Source organism: Vanellus vanellus (assembly GCF_965231255.1).
Source record: "Vanellus vanellus genome assembly, chromosome: 17".
Classification (NCBI taxonomy): Eukaryota; Metazoa; Chordata; class Aves; order Charadriiformes; family Charadriidae; genus Vanellus; species Vanellus vanellus.
The window spans coordinates 13,783,325-13,798,369 of NC_138922.1; positions in this window are offsets into that span (position 1 = coordinate 13,783,325).

Genomic DNA, 15,045 nt, shown 5'->3' on the forward strand with positions numbered 1-15,045 from the left:
CCAAGCTGCTATTTCAAGGCCCGAAAAATACTGCGGATTTGAAACACTTTATGAAACATGCAATTAAGCAATGCAGTTAAATAACGGAGCCTGATTTAAGAGCCTAACGCTATTCTTTGCGAAAAGAAGGATCCTTTCTCCATCTCAATCTGCTCCCAATTGTACTCAAGATATTGTAAACCGCTATTTCGGTTTCTCTCCAACCAAGAAAAAGCAGAGGAGCAAAAAGATTAATTCACTAAATTACGTTTTCTTTGTCTACTGAAACTCTGCTATTAAGCAGAGGAAAAGCAAATGGTGGTGCCTCAGAGGCAGGAGGTATCCCCACGCAGCCGGGTGCGCCGGTGGCCACCACCCGTCCCATACCCACACCCGGGACCTGGGGGAGCCTGACGAGGTTCCACCACTTGGACTAAAAGGTTCCTTCTTTAAAAATCTATTTAAGGAGCAAACAGCTGCCAACAAGACATTTTATTCCATACTTTGGCAGCTACAATTCTATTAACCTCCAAAATGAGGAGTGACAGCGTGACTGCCAGTCCTAGTCTATAATTAGGGAGGGCCACCGCGGGTCAGCGTCGCGGGGCACCTTCAACGTGGCGTAAGTTGGCAAGGGTAGGGCTCGGGCAAGCTGCGCCCACGCTGAGAAGAAACTTATCTCAAGCTAAGCTGATGATTTCATTTCCCCGGTGAATGAGATATCTAATTATCAATAATTCATAGGCACAGACAGACGTGCAAGTGGTTTTGAGAACTGAAGTAGAAACAGAAGTAATGATTCTTGGAAGAAGAGCCAGCGGAGAGACAGATCCAGAGAGGGAAGGGAAGGTGCACTTTGCATGCACATGTCAAAACCAATCTAATTTCAATCACATACGTGACAGTCTAGGTGCCAGTTTAAGGGGGGCATTTTCCCCGTACACTCTGCGGTTGGTATATGACAGGATGCTTGCCTGCATGGAGCCCAGCTCTACCTATCCGGATGGACAGCTCGCTCTCGTAGTCCAGCTGATGGGCAGGTTCATGCTCATATTTTTCTTTCACCGCTCGTTGGTCGCAGCTCAAGGCAAACGCTGCGTGGGGAGGTCCGCTGAAACCCTGCAAGGCAAGGCAGACATTGTAAGGCTTTTCCCGCATTTCCCCATCAGCCTTCTCCCAGCCCCATCCCTGGGGACCGCTCCGGCATCTGTGTGGTTGGGAAGCCCACGGGGGCATGTGTCACAGCAGCTTCCCACAGCTGCATGGAAACACATCTTTCGGGTTCCCTCCTCCCTCTGCAGACCATCCAGCCGGTTAGGTCTAAATGTGCATTTCCCGCAGAAACATCAAGAACGGGGTTAGGAGGAGCTGTGGGCCAAGGAGCACGGGGCTAAAGAGGGAAAGCCACAACCCATGTGCGTTAACAGCAAGAAACGCAGTTCCAGAAACACAAAGAAATGCGATTCCATAAACGCAACTCCCTCCAAAATCAACCCGGAGGAGACCAGCAGACAAGGAGGGATGTTCACTGCTCTCAACGCTGCCGAGCCGCTCGCAGAGGGTCGAGCTGCTGCGTTGACCTCTGCAGAAATCTACTTTGCCGCAGGGCACCATTTCTTCAATGTGGCTTGAGTCTGCGAGGGGAATGGTTCGTTCAAAATTGAACCCATTTGAGCAGCAGATGAAACACTGCGTTCACAACCACCCTGTGTTATTTCAACGGGACTTGTCCAGATGGCCCGACGAAACTTCAGACTCACTTGGAACATGTTCCTGCACCATTTGTAACCTCCAGAAAGCAGAGAGGGACGGCCAAAACCAATACCGTCCCGCTATGCGCCAAGTCTGCAGGGAATCGGAGCAGACGCCCTGTGGCAAGGGGGACCACGCTGCTCCCATCACAGCTCGCGAAAACCCGCCGCCACCGAGGATGTGCCAGAGTCTTTATCGACATTGGCCAAAAAAACCTGGCAGACACCGTTTGTGCCTTTCCCCCATGGTGCTGGGCAGGCGGCAGGAATGCCTGCATCTCTGGATGTCCGCAGGCTGCTCAAACCCACCCAGAGACAGCTACAAACCCCATAGGGAACGCGGGGTTAGAGGCGTCACTGCACAGCTGAGAGAAGGGAACGCGTCCCACGGCGGTGGCTGCCTGACCTGGTGTAAGCAGCTCTACCCAAAACACAGGGAGCGGGACCCCGAGTGCCCGTCTCCTCGCAGGGTTGGGAACCACCCCCCGGGAGCAGCCGCAGGGATGGACCCGGCGCCGCCAGCCGGGAACGTGGGTGTAGCTGTTGGATTGATGGAGCAGAATAAACGAACATACGCTCAACGGCCGTAATGAGAGACTTGATGGGTAAGGTCACGTTAAACAAAAATAAAGGTTAAAGATGAATATCTAGATCATCTATTCTCCCATCATTTGCATAATACAGTCTGACCAGTGCTATTAATACTAATCACATATCTGCTACCTGCTCTCTACTGCAGTTTAATCAGGGTGCTTTCACCTCCGCTCACCCAGCAATTACAAGATGCACCGATGAGGCACTCTCGTTTAACTGCCCCTGGGAGAAGGGAGACCCACACCACCCCACGGGAGACACCACCACCTCCGCACCGCATCTCACAACCAGGAGCTGGAAGAGCAGGTAGAAATACAAGTGTTTTCCAGCAAAACCTGGATGACAGAGGAAAGAGGGGAACTTCAGCATCACGACCTGACTCAGAAAAGGCAGGAAGAGACCAAGAATGGAAACTCCCGGGCTCACTCTGCTGCCACACCTCTGCAGCGTGGTCTCCCTCCGTCCAGGAGAGTCCGGTCCCGCTGAAGCTAAAGGGGTTTTCATTTCTGGAAAGCGAGTAGCATCGCTTTCTGGAAAACACCAGCCTGAGGAGAGGCAAGGATGGGAATTTGAAGCTGAAGAAGTAAAGCCTCAGCTTTACACACCCGGGAAGGGCGTGCAAGCGTTGCACGGGGCTCTCCAGCCCTGCCCCACTGCCCTTGTCTCGGACTTTGGGAACGCCAGGTTTCACAGAGCAGAAGGCTCTGCTTCCACACGGCTCCTACCAGCAGTTGGTTAAATGAGCTACAAACACTGCACCAGCAGCTTTGGAGGCTTTATCGCCACCAGATTTGTGGCTTCCCCCCAGCCCAAAGACAGCTGCCTCTCAACTGCAACATCTCGGCTCAGGCAGGGAAGCGAGCCCGGGGCACGGCCAGAGCCCGCAGGACTCTGCAAGCCACAATAACCCAACCACGGGGAAAAGAAATCACTCGGAGGAGCACGAGCAGGCGGGTGACATTCAGCGTGTGCCCTCTATTACCATTGCCCGGCTACAGATACAAACAAGCAAAGTCCTTGCCAGGATGAGACCCCTCGTCTCAAGGTCTGCGGTCCCGGCGAGAAGCCTCCCACGGCTATTTTCTGTGCCGCCGTCCTCAGCACGTCAAACTCTTATCGACGTGGGACCCGCGAATCTGCTTGCACTGCAACGGAGGCAAACTTGAAGATACTGCAGATGCTTATTGTGCGGTCAGGTCATGTCCCTGTTGGCAGGCACAAACGCGCACTGCCGGCAATTCGAAAAAAATATTAGCGACCTTCAGTAAAGCACACGATTTATTCCAACTGTGATTGCTCTGAGTCATTTCAGTCCGGTCCCTGCATGAGTCCCATAATTGGAATGTGTCAGTGGGTTAAAAAAGCATTAGAAAGAGAAGAGGAAAGTCAACCCACATTAATTAGTTCATGCCACTAATTAGCGTTAACTGAAATAACCACGGGGGCTGATTATTTCAAAAAGCCTGATGCAATGAGAGATTTGGACAGGAAGACCCGTGGAGCTTGGAGGGAAACTATTCTGGGATGCGGGAGTCCCCACCGCGCTGGGTTCTGCTCGCAGAGCTACAGCCGAAATGTCATTACATTGTTGCGGCCCCGCGAGTAAAAGCCAACGAGAAAAAATAGGTATCTCTGCAGACAGCAGAGCAGAACCCCACACTCCACACATCACCAGCCTAAATGGGCAGATCTGCTTTTGTTACCCCAAAACTGCAGCAATCCTGGATTAATCTGCACGGAAAGGTGCCCCTCTCCTGCCAGCATCCCGGGATCCATGGGATCACCCCAGTGCTGCAGGGCAATGGGGTGAGACGGGGAGGAGGCAGTTGCTGGCTTTTAGATGAAGCGAGGATTTGGGATTGCATCCCACTGCCCAGCCGACCTCCGGCACATGTCACCGACTGAACCGAATCCAATTTCAAAGAGAAATGAAGAGCGAGTGACACCTTTAAGAAATAATCTGCTCTTCCCCACCTGACCGGCGAAGGAGAATAAATTAATAAAGAAAACGTGATGACAAAACCTGACAGTCCGGCTTTGGGTAGATCATTTAGCACAGAATCTGGAGGTGCCGCCCGTCAGCGGGGCTCGGGGACGGTCGGTGACACCGCTCTTCCCATGGAACACCTCCCTGGCTTTAACCCAGCACCCGCCTGGGCAGCGCTGGAGCGGGATCCGCAAAGCCACAGGAGACAAAGACCGTAACGAACCAAATAATGGCAGAAAGCACCTCAACATGAAAGAGAAATAGAATAAATATTACGACCTTATTAAAAAAGAAATTAAAAACGTTCCTAACGTGTCCAGGAGCTAACACAGGGACAAGAAGAGACAGTTACAAGCCGTGCTTTGATGGCACCCACAGGCTCCCATTTCACACTTATTAAAAGAGAGAAAGTGATAACGGATCAGCGATCAGAAAGCGATAAGAGAAAGAAAAGAGGGACGGGGAGCAAGGAGAGGAAGGGGAGACGCTGCCCGTCCCCAGCCCATCTCCACGGCCGCAGGGATGGACACAGTGTCTCGGCGTGTCCCCCCCACGCCCCTGGCGAGCTCGTGGCGAGCTCTGCGCATCAGCCGCTCGCTCGGCTCCGCTCCTTCTGCACGTCTGCACAGAGCCCGACACCTCTGGGGACGGAGACAAAGGCTGTGCAGCAACAAAGCAGCGAGTCCCCAGCTTTTCCGAGGCAGATAAACGCTTTTATGTTAAAAACATGAAATAAGACCGGGTAGGAAGAGCGCTCCCTTAGAAAGCTCTTAGTTATCAGAGAGCGCCCATTTGCATGTAAAACATCGGGCTGGTATTTTGTTATTTGAAACAACATACGAAGGGCTCGACGCTCCCACGTGAACCCCGCCGGCTGTGAATCCCCGTGCCGGCAGCGCTCAGTCGTAACCCACCGGCGGCTGGCGAAGGCGCGAGCGATGGCGACCGCCCCGCGCTCCCCCACCCTCCCTGGGCACCCTTCGGTCTCACCTCCCCGGCCCTCGGCCGGCCACGCTGCTCCCACGGTCCCCGCAGGGTGGCTCGAGGGCAGCACCAGCAGTCTCCGGGGAAGCCGGTGGTCCCGTGGGACCAGCCCTGCCGCCGCGGGGGCAGAAGGCAGGTCCTCCATCTCACGCCCGCGCTTCTCCAAAGCCCTCCTCATCTCAAACCACTTTTTTTTTTAATAATAACAATTAAAAAAGCCAACCACCACCTGGCTCCATTGCTTCCCATCCCAGCAGACTGCTGGAGCAAACGCCAGGCTGGGGGTCCTTACAAAGGCCCCGCGGGGACCAGAAGCTGGTGGTCATCAGAGCAGTTGGGTGGGTGAGGACAGACCAGGGACGGGGTTTAAAAGCTGCGGCGAGTTGTGCTGCCAGAAGCCACGATGCCACCAGGCATCCCTCTAAAAACTCATCAGCCAGCTCCACGTTTCCCCCAGCACAGCATCTCCAAAAACAACGCATCCCCCCACCTCTTCCAGAGGGAAAAAAATTATGGGTTTGGTCAATATTGACGCGGCAGGAAGGGACGGGTGTCGGGAAGGGGCTAGCAGTCACGCGTCTAAGAGGACGTGAATTGCAGCTCCTCTCAAAGCCAGCACCACTGGCAACCCCCTGCTTAAAACACTAAAATAAACAATTCAAGTGCAACCTTAAATCCTCCATGCACTTAAAAGGCCCTTCTCCACGCTGAAGTGGGTGCAGTCATATTTCTGATTTATAGCACCCAATACTCAGCTCCGGGACACAAGCACATCTCCCTTATTTCTGTTCCCGCGGTGCCTGGCAGCCCCGTGCCACAGCCCAGCTGCGTCCCACCAGCAGCACCCAACCAGCGGGTTGCTCAGACTGTGCCCCCATAAATTGAGGATAAACCCGGGGCCACCCAGCACGCCCCGGACCACTGCTCCGGCTCTGGCTGCCAGAGGCACAAACAGCAAGCAGCCCCAACCCCACGTCAACAAAACCACACGTAATGAAGATGGAAAGCTGAATCTATTCTCATATGTACGTTTAAGGGTCTCCGAGTGTTTCAGGTACATCTCGGTTTGCATTTTAATTTGGAGATTGCTAATGACGAAGCAGCGGTAATGGGCAGTGCAGACAGAAAGGCACCTCAACGGCAATTCATTTGGGACTTCCCAACGAAGCCGGGTCAGCGCCGTCTATCACGATGTGAAACGGATTTGCCCTCCAGAGTTCAACTGCCTGAAGTTTCCCAAAACTGAAACCACAGCGTGTGCAACCAGAGGCCGCGGTCAGGACCGTCCTCCAAAGCCTCAAAGTGCTGCCAAACACAACGGCAGGAGAAGATTAACAGCACCAGAGAAAGGGAATGGAAAAGATTAGCACCCAGGAAGCACCGCAGGAGGACTTGCCCTGGTGGTGGGCATCAACAGCTCTTGGGGGGCTACGAATCCAACTCAAGCCCTCATCCCAACAGCCAGGTCCCATATATGTCCTTGTCCCCCTGCAATGCCAGTGGCAGAAGCGGCTCCAGAGCAGAGAGCTGCATCACCGGTGGGTCAGGATCCCCTTGCCACCAGTAAGGGAATTGCTCTGTGATCACGGCCAGAGCCCCTGTGGAAATTCGCCAACTCCGGCTCACTCAGCACCAGGCGGGAGTGGGGTGACCCCGAGCGGGGTTGAAAACTGGCTGGGACAGAGCTCAGAGGGTTGTGGTTAGTGGCGCTGTCGTGGTTTAGGCCAAATCCACCACTGGGGACCCGCAGAGTCTAGTTGGAGGTCTGTGACAAGTGGTGTTCCCCAGGAGTCAGTACTGGGTCCAGTCCTGTTCAATATATTCATCAATGACCTGGATGAAGGGATGGAGTGTACCATCAGCGAATTTGCTGATGACACAAAACTGGGAGGAGTAGCTGCGCCGCCATACAGCGTGACCTGGACAGGCTGGAGAGCTGGGCAGAGAGGAACCTTATGAAGTTCAACAAGGGCAGTGTAGGGTACTGCATCTGGGGAGGAATAACCCCGTGCAGGTTGGGGGCTGACCTGCCAGAGAGCGGCTCTGTGAAAAGGGACCTGGGAGTCCTGGGGGACAACAGGATGCCCATGAGCCAGTGATGTGCCCTGGTGGCCAAGAAGGCCAATGGCATCCTGGGGGGCATCAAGCAGAGTGTGGCCAGCGGGTCAAGGGAGGTCATCCTCCCCCTCTACTCTGCCCTGGGGAGGCCACATCTGGAGCACTGTGTCCAGTTCGGGGCTCCCCGGGTCAAGAAGGACAGGGAACTGCTGGAGAAAGTCCAGCAAAGGGCTACAGAGATGATGAGGGGACTGGAGCGTCTTTCTGCTGAGGACAGGCTGAGGGCCGTGGGGCTTCTGAGTCTGGAGAAGAGAAGACTGAGGGGGGACCTTATCAACGCTTATCAATCCTCAAAGGGAGGGTGCTGGGGGGATTGGAACAGTCTTTTTTGAGTGGTGCCCAGTGACAGGACAAGAGGGAACGGGCACAAACGTGACCATGGGCAGTTCCATCTCACCCCAAGGAGGGACTTCTCTCCTGTGCGGGCGGCAGAGCACTGGCACAGCTGCCCAGAGAGGGGGGGAGTCTCCCCCTCTGGAGCCATTCCAAACCCGCCTGGACGTGTCCTGTGCCACTGCTGGAGGTGCCCCTGCTCTGGCGGGGGGTGGCACTGGGGGGGCTCCAGAGGGCCCTTCTGACCCCACCACCCTGGGATTCTGGGATTCCGTGAGCACGGGTTCAACCTCAGAGCCAAATGATCGATCCGGCAATCGCTTACCGCGAGAGCATCCTCCTGAAACCCAACTTCCTAGGAGGAACAGACCCTGAGGGCCTGATCCTGCCACCTGCCGAGCACCGCAGCCCTCCCCGCGGCTCAGCCGTGTGTGATCCCCGCAGTGCCAGCCCCGCTGCCTGCACCAGCAACACCGACATTGTTCCGGAGCCGTGGCAGCAGGCATGGGGGGGAGAAGCCTGGGGGCTTCCCGCTTCCCACACCGAGCATCTTCCATCTGGCTCCTCCAGCCCCGCGTCCTCCCCCGGCCCGGCAGGCAGCCCTGCCTGCAGCAGGCAGAAGGTTTGTAGCTATGGCAGCACTGCCGCGGGAATTGGGAAGAAGGAAAGGTTCATCCGCAGACAAAAATTGTGGTGTTTTCACGGCAGATCGGCTCCAGCGGCATCTCACGAGCAGACCTCATCAGGCTGGGAGGCCTTTCTTGTCCTGACGGCACAGCCAGTGGCACCACGAAACCACAGACTTCCCCTAATATCCGCGAACAGGGAAGCTTAAGTGAATATTAAGGAAGGCTGGTATCAGTTTATCTGTAACTAATGTCATATTATTGCAAGTACATTTTATTCAGTGCTAATTACCAGCCGCTTTGATAACTCATCATTCTTGAAAATTGCAAACAGCATCTTTAATCACCGGCCTCTGCTGACGAGCGGTGAGGGCAGGAGGAATAAATCACCTGCCTCCTGTGTCACCAGGAGCACGGGGACAGCCGGGGTGTCCCCAGCGCAGCCTCGGCCGTGGGGGCTCCCCAGGAACTGCCTCATCCTACAGCAGCGATGGGGAGACCCTTGGCCGTGCTGAAAGCCGCAGCTCTGTCACGATCTGACAATGCCAAGCACAGAAACACTAAGTCTGGCAGTGCAGAAGAGAAGGCTGAGAGGGGATCCCATTGATGCTTATCAGTATCTCCGGGGCGGGTGGCAAGAGAAGGGGGGCAGACTCTTCAGTGGTGCCCAGTGACAGGACAAGGGGCAACAGGCACAAACTGGAACACATGAAATTCCATCTGAATGAGAGGAAAAACTTCTTTCCTTTGAGAGTGGCAGAGCACTGGCACAGGCTGCCCAGAGAGGTGGGGGAGTCTCCTTCTCTGGAGACTTTCAAAACCCGCCTGGACATGTCCTGTGCAACTGCTGGAGGTGCTCCTGCTCTGGCGGGGGGTTGGACAAGATCATAGAATCACAGAATGGTTTGGGTTGGAAGGGACCTAGAAGATCACCTAGTGCTACCCCCTGCCCTGGGCAGGGACACCTCCCCCCAGCCCAGGTTGCTCCCAGCCCCATCCAACCCGGCCTTGAACACCCCCAGGGATGGGGCAGCCACAGCTTCTTGGGGCACCCTGCGCCAGGGGCTCACCGCCCGCACAGTCAGAAATTTCTGCCTCAGATCTCATCTCAATCTCCCCTTTTCCAGTGTAAAACTATCACCCCTCATCCCATTGCTCCCCTCCCTGGTCAGGAGTCCCTCCCCAGCTTTCTTGTAGGCCCCCTTCAGATACTGCAAGGGGCTCTGAGGTCTCCACGGAACCTTCTCCTCTCCAGGCTGACCCCCCCACCTCTCCCCGCCTGTCCTCCCAGCAGAGGGGCTCCAGCCCTCCCAGCAGCTCCGGGGCCTCCTCTGGCCCCGCTCCAACAGCTCCGTGTCTTTCCTCTGTTGGGGGCTCCAGAGCTGGAGGCAGCACTGTGGGGGGGTCTCCCCAGAGCAGAGCGCAGCAGAGGGGCAGAGTCCCCCCCTCGCCCTGCTGGCCACACTTCTGCTGAGGCGGCCCAGGATGCGGTCGGCCTTGTGGGCTGCGATGGCGCATGGCCGGCTCATGCTGAGCTTCTCCTCACTCAGCACCCCCAGGGCCTTCTCCTCAGGGCGGCTCTCCCGCCATTCCCCGCCCAGCCTGGAGCTGTGCTCGGCATTGCCCCGACCCAGAGGGAGGACCCTGCACTTGGCCTGCTTGAACTGCGGGAGGTTGGCACGGGCCCACCTCTCCAGCCTGTGCCGCTCCCTCTGCGTGGCATCCCTCCCCTCCAGCATGTCTACCTCGCCACATGTGGAGATGATATCTTTATCAATGACCTCGATGAGGGGACCGAATTCACCCTCAGTAAGTTCACAGATGACACTAGGCTAGGCGGGTGTGTTGATCTGCTTGAGGGTAGGTTGGCTCTGCAGAGGGATCTGGACAGACTGGACCGATGGGCCAAGACCAATGGTATGAGGTTCAACAGGGCCAAGTGCCGGGTCCTGCACTTGGGTCGCACCAACCCCATGCAGTGCTACAGGATTGGGGCAGAGTGGCTGGAAAGCTGCCTGGCAGAAAAGGACCCGGGGGTGTTGGTGGACAGCCGGCTGAATATGAGCCGGCAGTGTGCCCAGGTGGCCAAGAAGGCCAACAGCACCCTGGCCTGTATCAGGAATAGTGCGGTGAGCAGGACTGGGGCAGTGATCATCCCCCTGTACTCAGCACTGGTGAGGCCCCACCTCAAGTACTGCATTCAGTTTTGGGCCCCTCACTACAAGAAGGACATTGAGGTGTTGGAGCGTGTCCAGAGAAGAGCTACAAAGCTGGTGAGGGGTCTGGAGGACAAATCTTATGAGGAACAACTGAGGGAACTGGGGGTGTTCAGCCTGGAGAAGAGGAGGCTGAGGGGAGACCTTATCACCCTCTACAACTACCTGAAAGGAGGCTGTAGAGAGGTGGGGGCTGACCTCTTCTCCCTGGTGACAAGTGATAGGACGAGAGGAAAAGGGTTTAAGTTATGTCAGGGCAGGTTTAGATTGGATATCAGGAAACACTTTTTCACTGAAAGGGTTATTAAACATTGGAAGAGGCTGCCCAGGGAGGGGGTGGATTCGCCATCCCTGGAGGTGTTTAAAAAAAGGGTAGAGGTGGTACTTGGGGACGTGGTTTATAAGTGGTTTTATCAGGGTAGGTTAATGTTTGGACTTGATGATCTTAAAGGTCCCTTCCAACCTCAACGATTCTATGATTCTGTGATCTCCAGAGGTCCCTGCCAACCCCTGTCAGCCCGGGATTCTGTAACCCAAGGGAGGGAGGAAGGCAAATTGATCAAAACCCACCCCAAACCCTCAAACAAACCAAACCTGCTCTCCAACAGGAACAAGAGGGACGCATCCCGCAGCCCCAGGCAAACGCAGCCCACCCTTCCCAGCGGAGGATGCTGGTACCCACTCCCAGCCAGGATACGGCACGGCCAGACCCCCAAGAGCATCACTGCAGGGGAGCGGGCACGCACCGCCGGCGCCGGCACCAGCCCCACCGAGAGCCACGCGAGGGGAGCCAGGCACCGGCAAATCCATCTTTTTGGCCAAAGCAATGTTGATACTAAAGAGAAACGTACCGATTTTTTTCTCGTTGGTGCGTTTGGGGCTTTGGGCTTTCCAGGAGGGAGGAAAAACACAGCAGGAATGTTGCTGGCACCCGGTGTGGGAAGGCGACGGCACGGGGCCGGGTGAGCACTGCCCGGGAGGAGGGAAGGCACACACAATTCCCAGGCTCCCCGGGACACCCAGGGGGTTTGTTGCAAAACGTGATGTTTTGCAATAGTGATGTTTTGCACGGCAGAAAGGAGGTCGTTTTTGTAACCTTTGCCATTACAAAAAACCAAAAGCACAAGAGTATTTTTGGCTGCTTTCACCATGCAACCTCGCAAAAAAAAAACAAACAAAAAACCAAACAACTTGTTAAACCAACAAAACCCACCTCTGTGGCAGCGGGAGACGGGTTTCGTGTCACCAACCTCCTGTCGACCAGGACGCCTGGAGAAACCTCAAAACACAACCAACACATTTATTTTTCAAAGGACCGGTTGCTCCAGGCAGAGTTTTTGAGCACACGAGTGCTGTCCACCAAAACCAGTTAGGACGCATATACGCTTCCAGCTGTTTGCTGGGAGGAAACTCGCCTGTTACAGCCAAGCTCACAGCCAGATCCTAAGCGATATTTTCCTACGGGATATTTTCCTAAGGACTGCCCCACACACCACCAGTGCCTCGACACCCGCGGCTCGCTCAGCAGGACACGGCAGAGAGGTTTGTGGCATCAAGTCAGCACTACAATATGAGATTTTAATTGTTAGCAATAAACCTTTAAGTCACAGATGGGATTAACGAGAGCTTTTTCTCCACATGCTTATTAAAGCCTAATGGAGACCAGCTTCGCCTCTTTTCTCTCTCCCTGCCCCCTTCCCACCTTGTATATTTGTAGCGTGGCAACATGTATTTTTACAGTCCTTTATTATGCAAGGCTTTTTGCAAGGCTAAGAGAAAAAGCAAACAAAACTTCAATTAACAGCTCATTTTTACACAATATTCTCCTCGGTAATGATTTGCTATCAGCGCAGATTGAATTAATGGGAAAGGGCGAACCAAAGCGGACGACTGCTGCTGCGGGGTGGGAAGTCGGGAGCCGCGGGAGGGGAAGGGCGAGGGCTCCTCGGAGGGCTGCCGGGATGCAGCAGCTCCGTCAACGATCCATCACCCCTCAAACGAAGAGCCGCACCATGCCGGTGCTGCCTAATTACATTACATTAAAACACAACTTCCGTTAGAGCCGCAATTAGCAATGCGGACGTGCACCAGTGCCCGGCAGACGGAGGGAGAAGCAGTGCTGCTGCTCCCCACATCCCCCCCTCGAGCATCACGGCCTCCGGGGACCCAGCCCGCAGCCACCTCCTTCCCAAGGCCGTGGTTTCTGCTCTTTTTTTTTTCCTCTCCTCTCCACATCTCACGCATCCCCTAATTACCAAAATAGCACCAAAACCCAAGGGAGATGCCGACTCCTCGCCTCGTCTGCGGGAGCCGGGGCAGAGCCAGGGGAGCCTCAAACGCCTTCCTGAAGCACAGGGCAATAAATCCATGTTCTCTTCAGCTGGTGCAATTAATTTGTTAAGTCATTACAGAAGACAGAGGCGCAAATAAGGGACAAGGCACTTCCTAATTTACCACCACCAAGAAGCTAACCAACTTAGAATCACAGAATCGTCTAGGTTGGAAGGGACCTTTATGATCATCGTGTCCAACCATCGACCTAATGCTGCCAAAGCCACACTAAATCATGTCCCGAGAACTTCCCCTTCCTTTGAAAGGTCAGGACTGTCCCATGGGCCACTGCTGAGTTTTGAGCTGGGGAACGGGCCGGTTCCCCCCCAGCCCACCCCACGGGCAGGGCTCACCATGGGCTTTCCCAGGGAACTCATCTGGGCACTGGACTCCAACCAAGACAACCTCAAGCCCAGAAATCCAGCTCTGAAACAGCCCTCACAGCAGTTACTTATATGTGTCGTATGTCCCTCACCTATAAAAAGTCTTGACAGGCCTTAAAAAACACGAACGAAACATAAACCAACAGCAAGACACCTTCCCAAGCCTGAAAGAGCCTGGAACGGGAAGAGGCGACTCATCCAGTCAGTTTTTCAGTTCGCATTAGCTCTGAAGCCTGCGGGCAACAGATTAGAGTCACAACCCCTTCACCGCCTCACTGATAATTAGAGCACGATGTGGGGAGACAGGAAAACACATCACGAAGGTATTCACACCCTGAGCGTGGCACACCCCGATGTACCCCCCACCCTGAGGACACACCACCCCGTGGCCACATGCCCTGAGCATCGCCTGGGTGCAACAGCAGAGACACCCCATGGTCCAAACGCTGGCAGAGGAGCCTCAGCCAGGCTGAGCAGAAAGGAACAAAGCAGAAAGGTCCTCCCTCTGGGTCGGGGCAATGCCGAGCACAGCTCCAGGCTGGGCGGGGAATGGCGGGAGAGCCGCCCTGAGGAGAAGGCCCTGTGGGTGCTGAGTGTGGAGAAGTTCACCATGAGCCGGCCATGCGCCATCGCAGCCCACAAGGCCGACCGCATCCTGGGCCGCCTCAGCAGAAGTGTGGCCAGCAGGGCGAGGGGGGGACTCTGCCCCTCTGCTGCGCTCTGCTCTGGGGAGACCCCCCCACAGTGCTGCCTCCAGCTCTGGAGCCCCCAACAGAGGAAAGACACGGAGCTGTTGGAGCGGGGCCAGAGGAGGCCCCGGAGCTGCTGGGAGGGCTGGAGCCCCTCTGCTGGGAGGACAGGCGGGGAGAGGTGGGGGGGTCAGCCTGGAGAGGAGAAGGTTCCGTGGAGACCTCAGAGCCCCTTCCAGTGCCTAAAGAGGCTCCAGCAGAGCCAGGGAGGGACTCTGGATCAGGGAGGGGAGCCATGGGACGAGGGGGAACAGTTTTACACTGAAAGAAGGGATATTTAGATGAGATATTAGGAATAAATTCTCTCCTGTGCGGGTGGTGAGCCCCTGGCGCAGGGTGCCCCGAGAAGCTGTGGCTGCCCCATCCCTGGGGGTGTTCAAGGCCGGGTTGGACGGGGCTTGGGGCAACCTGGGCTGGGGGGAGGTGTCCCTGCCCGGGGCAGGGGGGTGGGACTGGATGGTCTTCAAGGTCCCTTCCAACCTAAACAGTTCTATGATTCTATGAACAAGTCGGTTTTGCCCCAATTCCCCAGCAGCATGCCCCTCTCTGGCGAGTCACCAGCCTATTAACAAGGTACAACATTCCACCAGATTAAGTGCAAATGTCTATTTGATGCCACTCACCCATAGCCACCCACAGCACCTACAAGCCGGCCTGCACTGTTTGCACTGAGGGGTGGCCACCGGTTTACCCCTCCACCTGCAACCACAGGCGTCGAGGGGACTGTCCTTCCCGGGGAACATACGCACACAAGAGGCCCAAACCTGAGTCTTTACAGCTCGTCTTCAAAGCAGGCACCGTGTCAAGTTGCTCTGGGTGAGTCAGAGTTTACCCCGGGAGCGTGTTGGCATTGTGCTGCAGCTATAGATCTGTGCGTGTATGCTTTCCGTGATCTCCGTGGAAGCAGCCTTCGGCTCCCTGACAGTCACCACCCGACCAACCGCAGCCTCGCTCGCTGCTTCGCTGGCGTTTTAATGGCAGGTTCGCTTTTCAC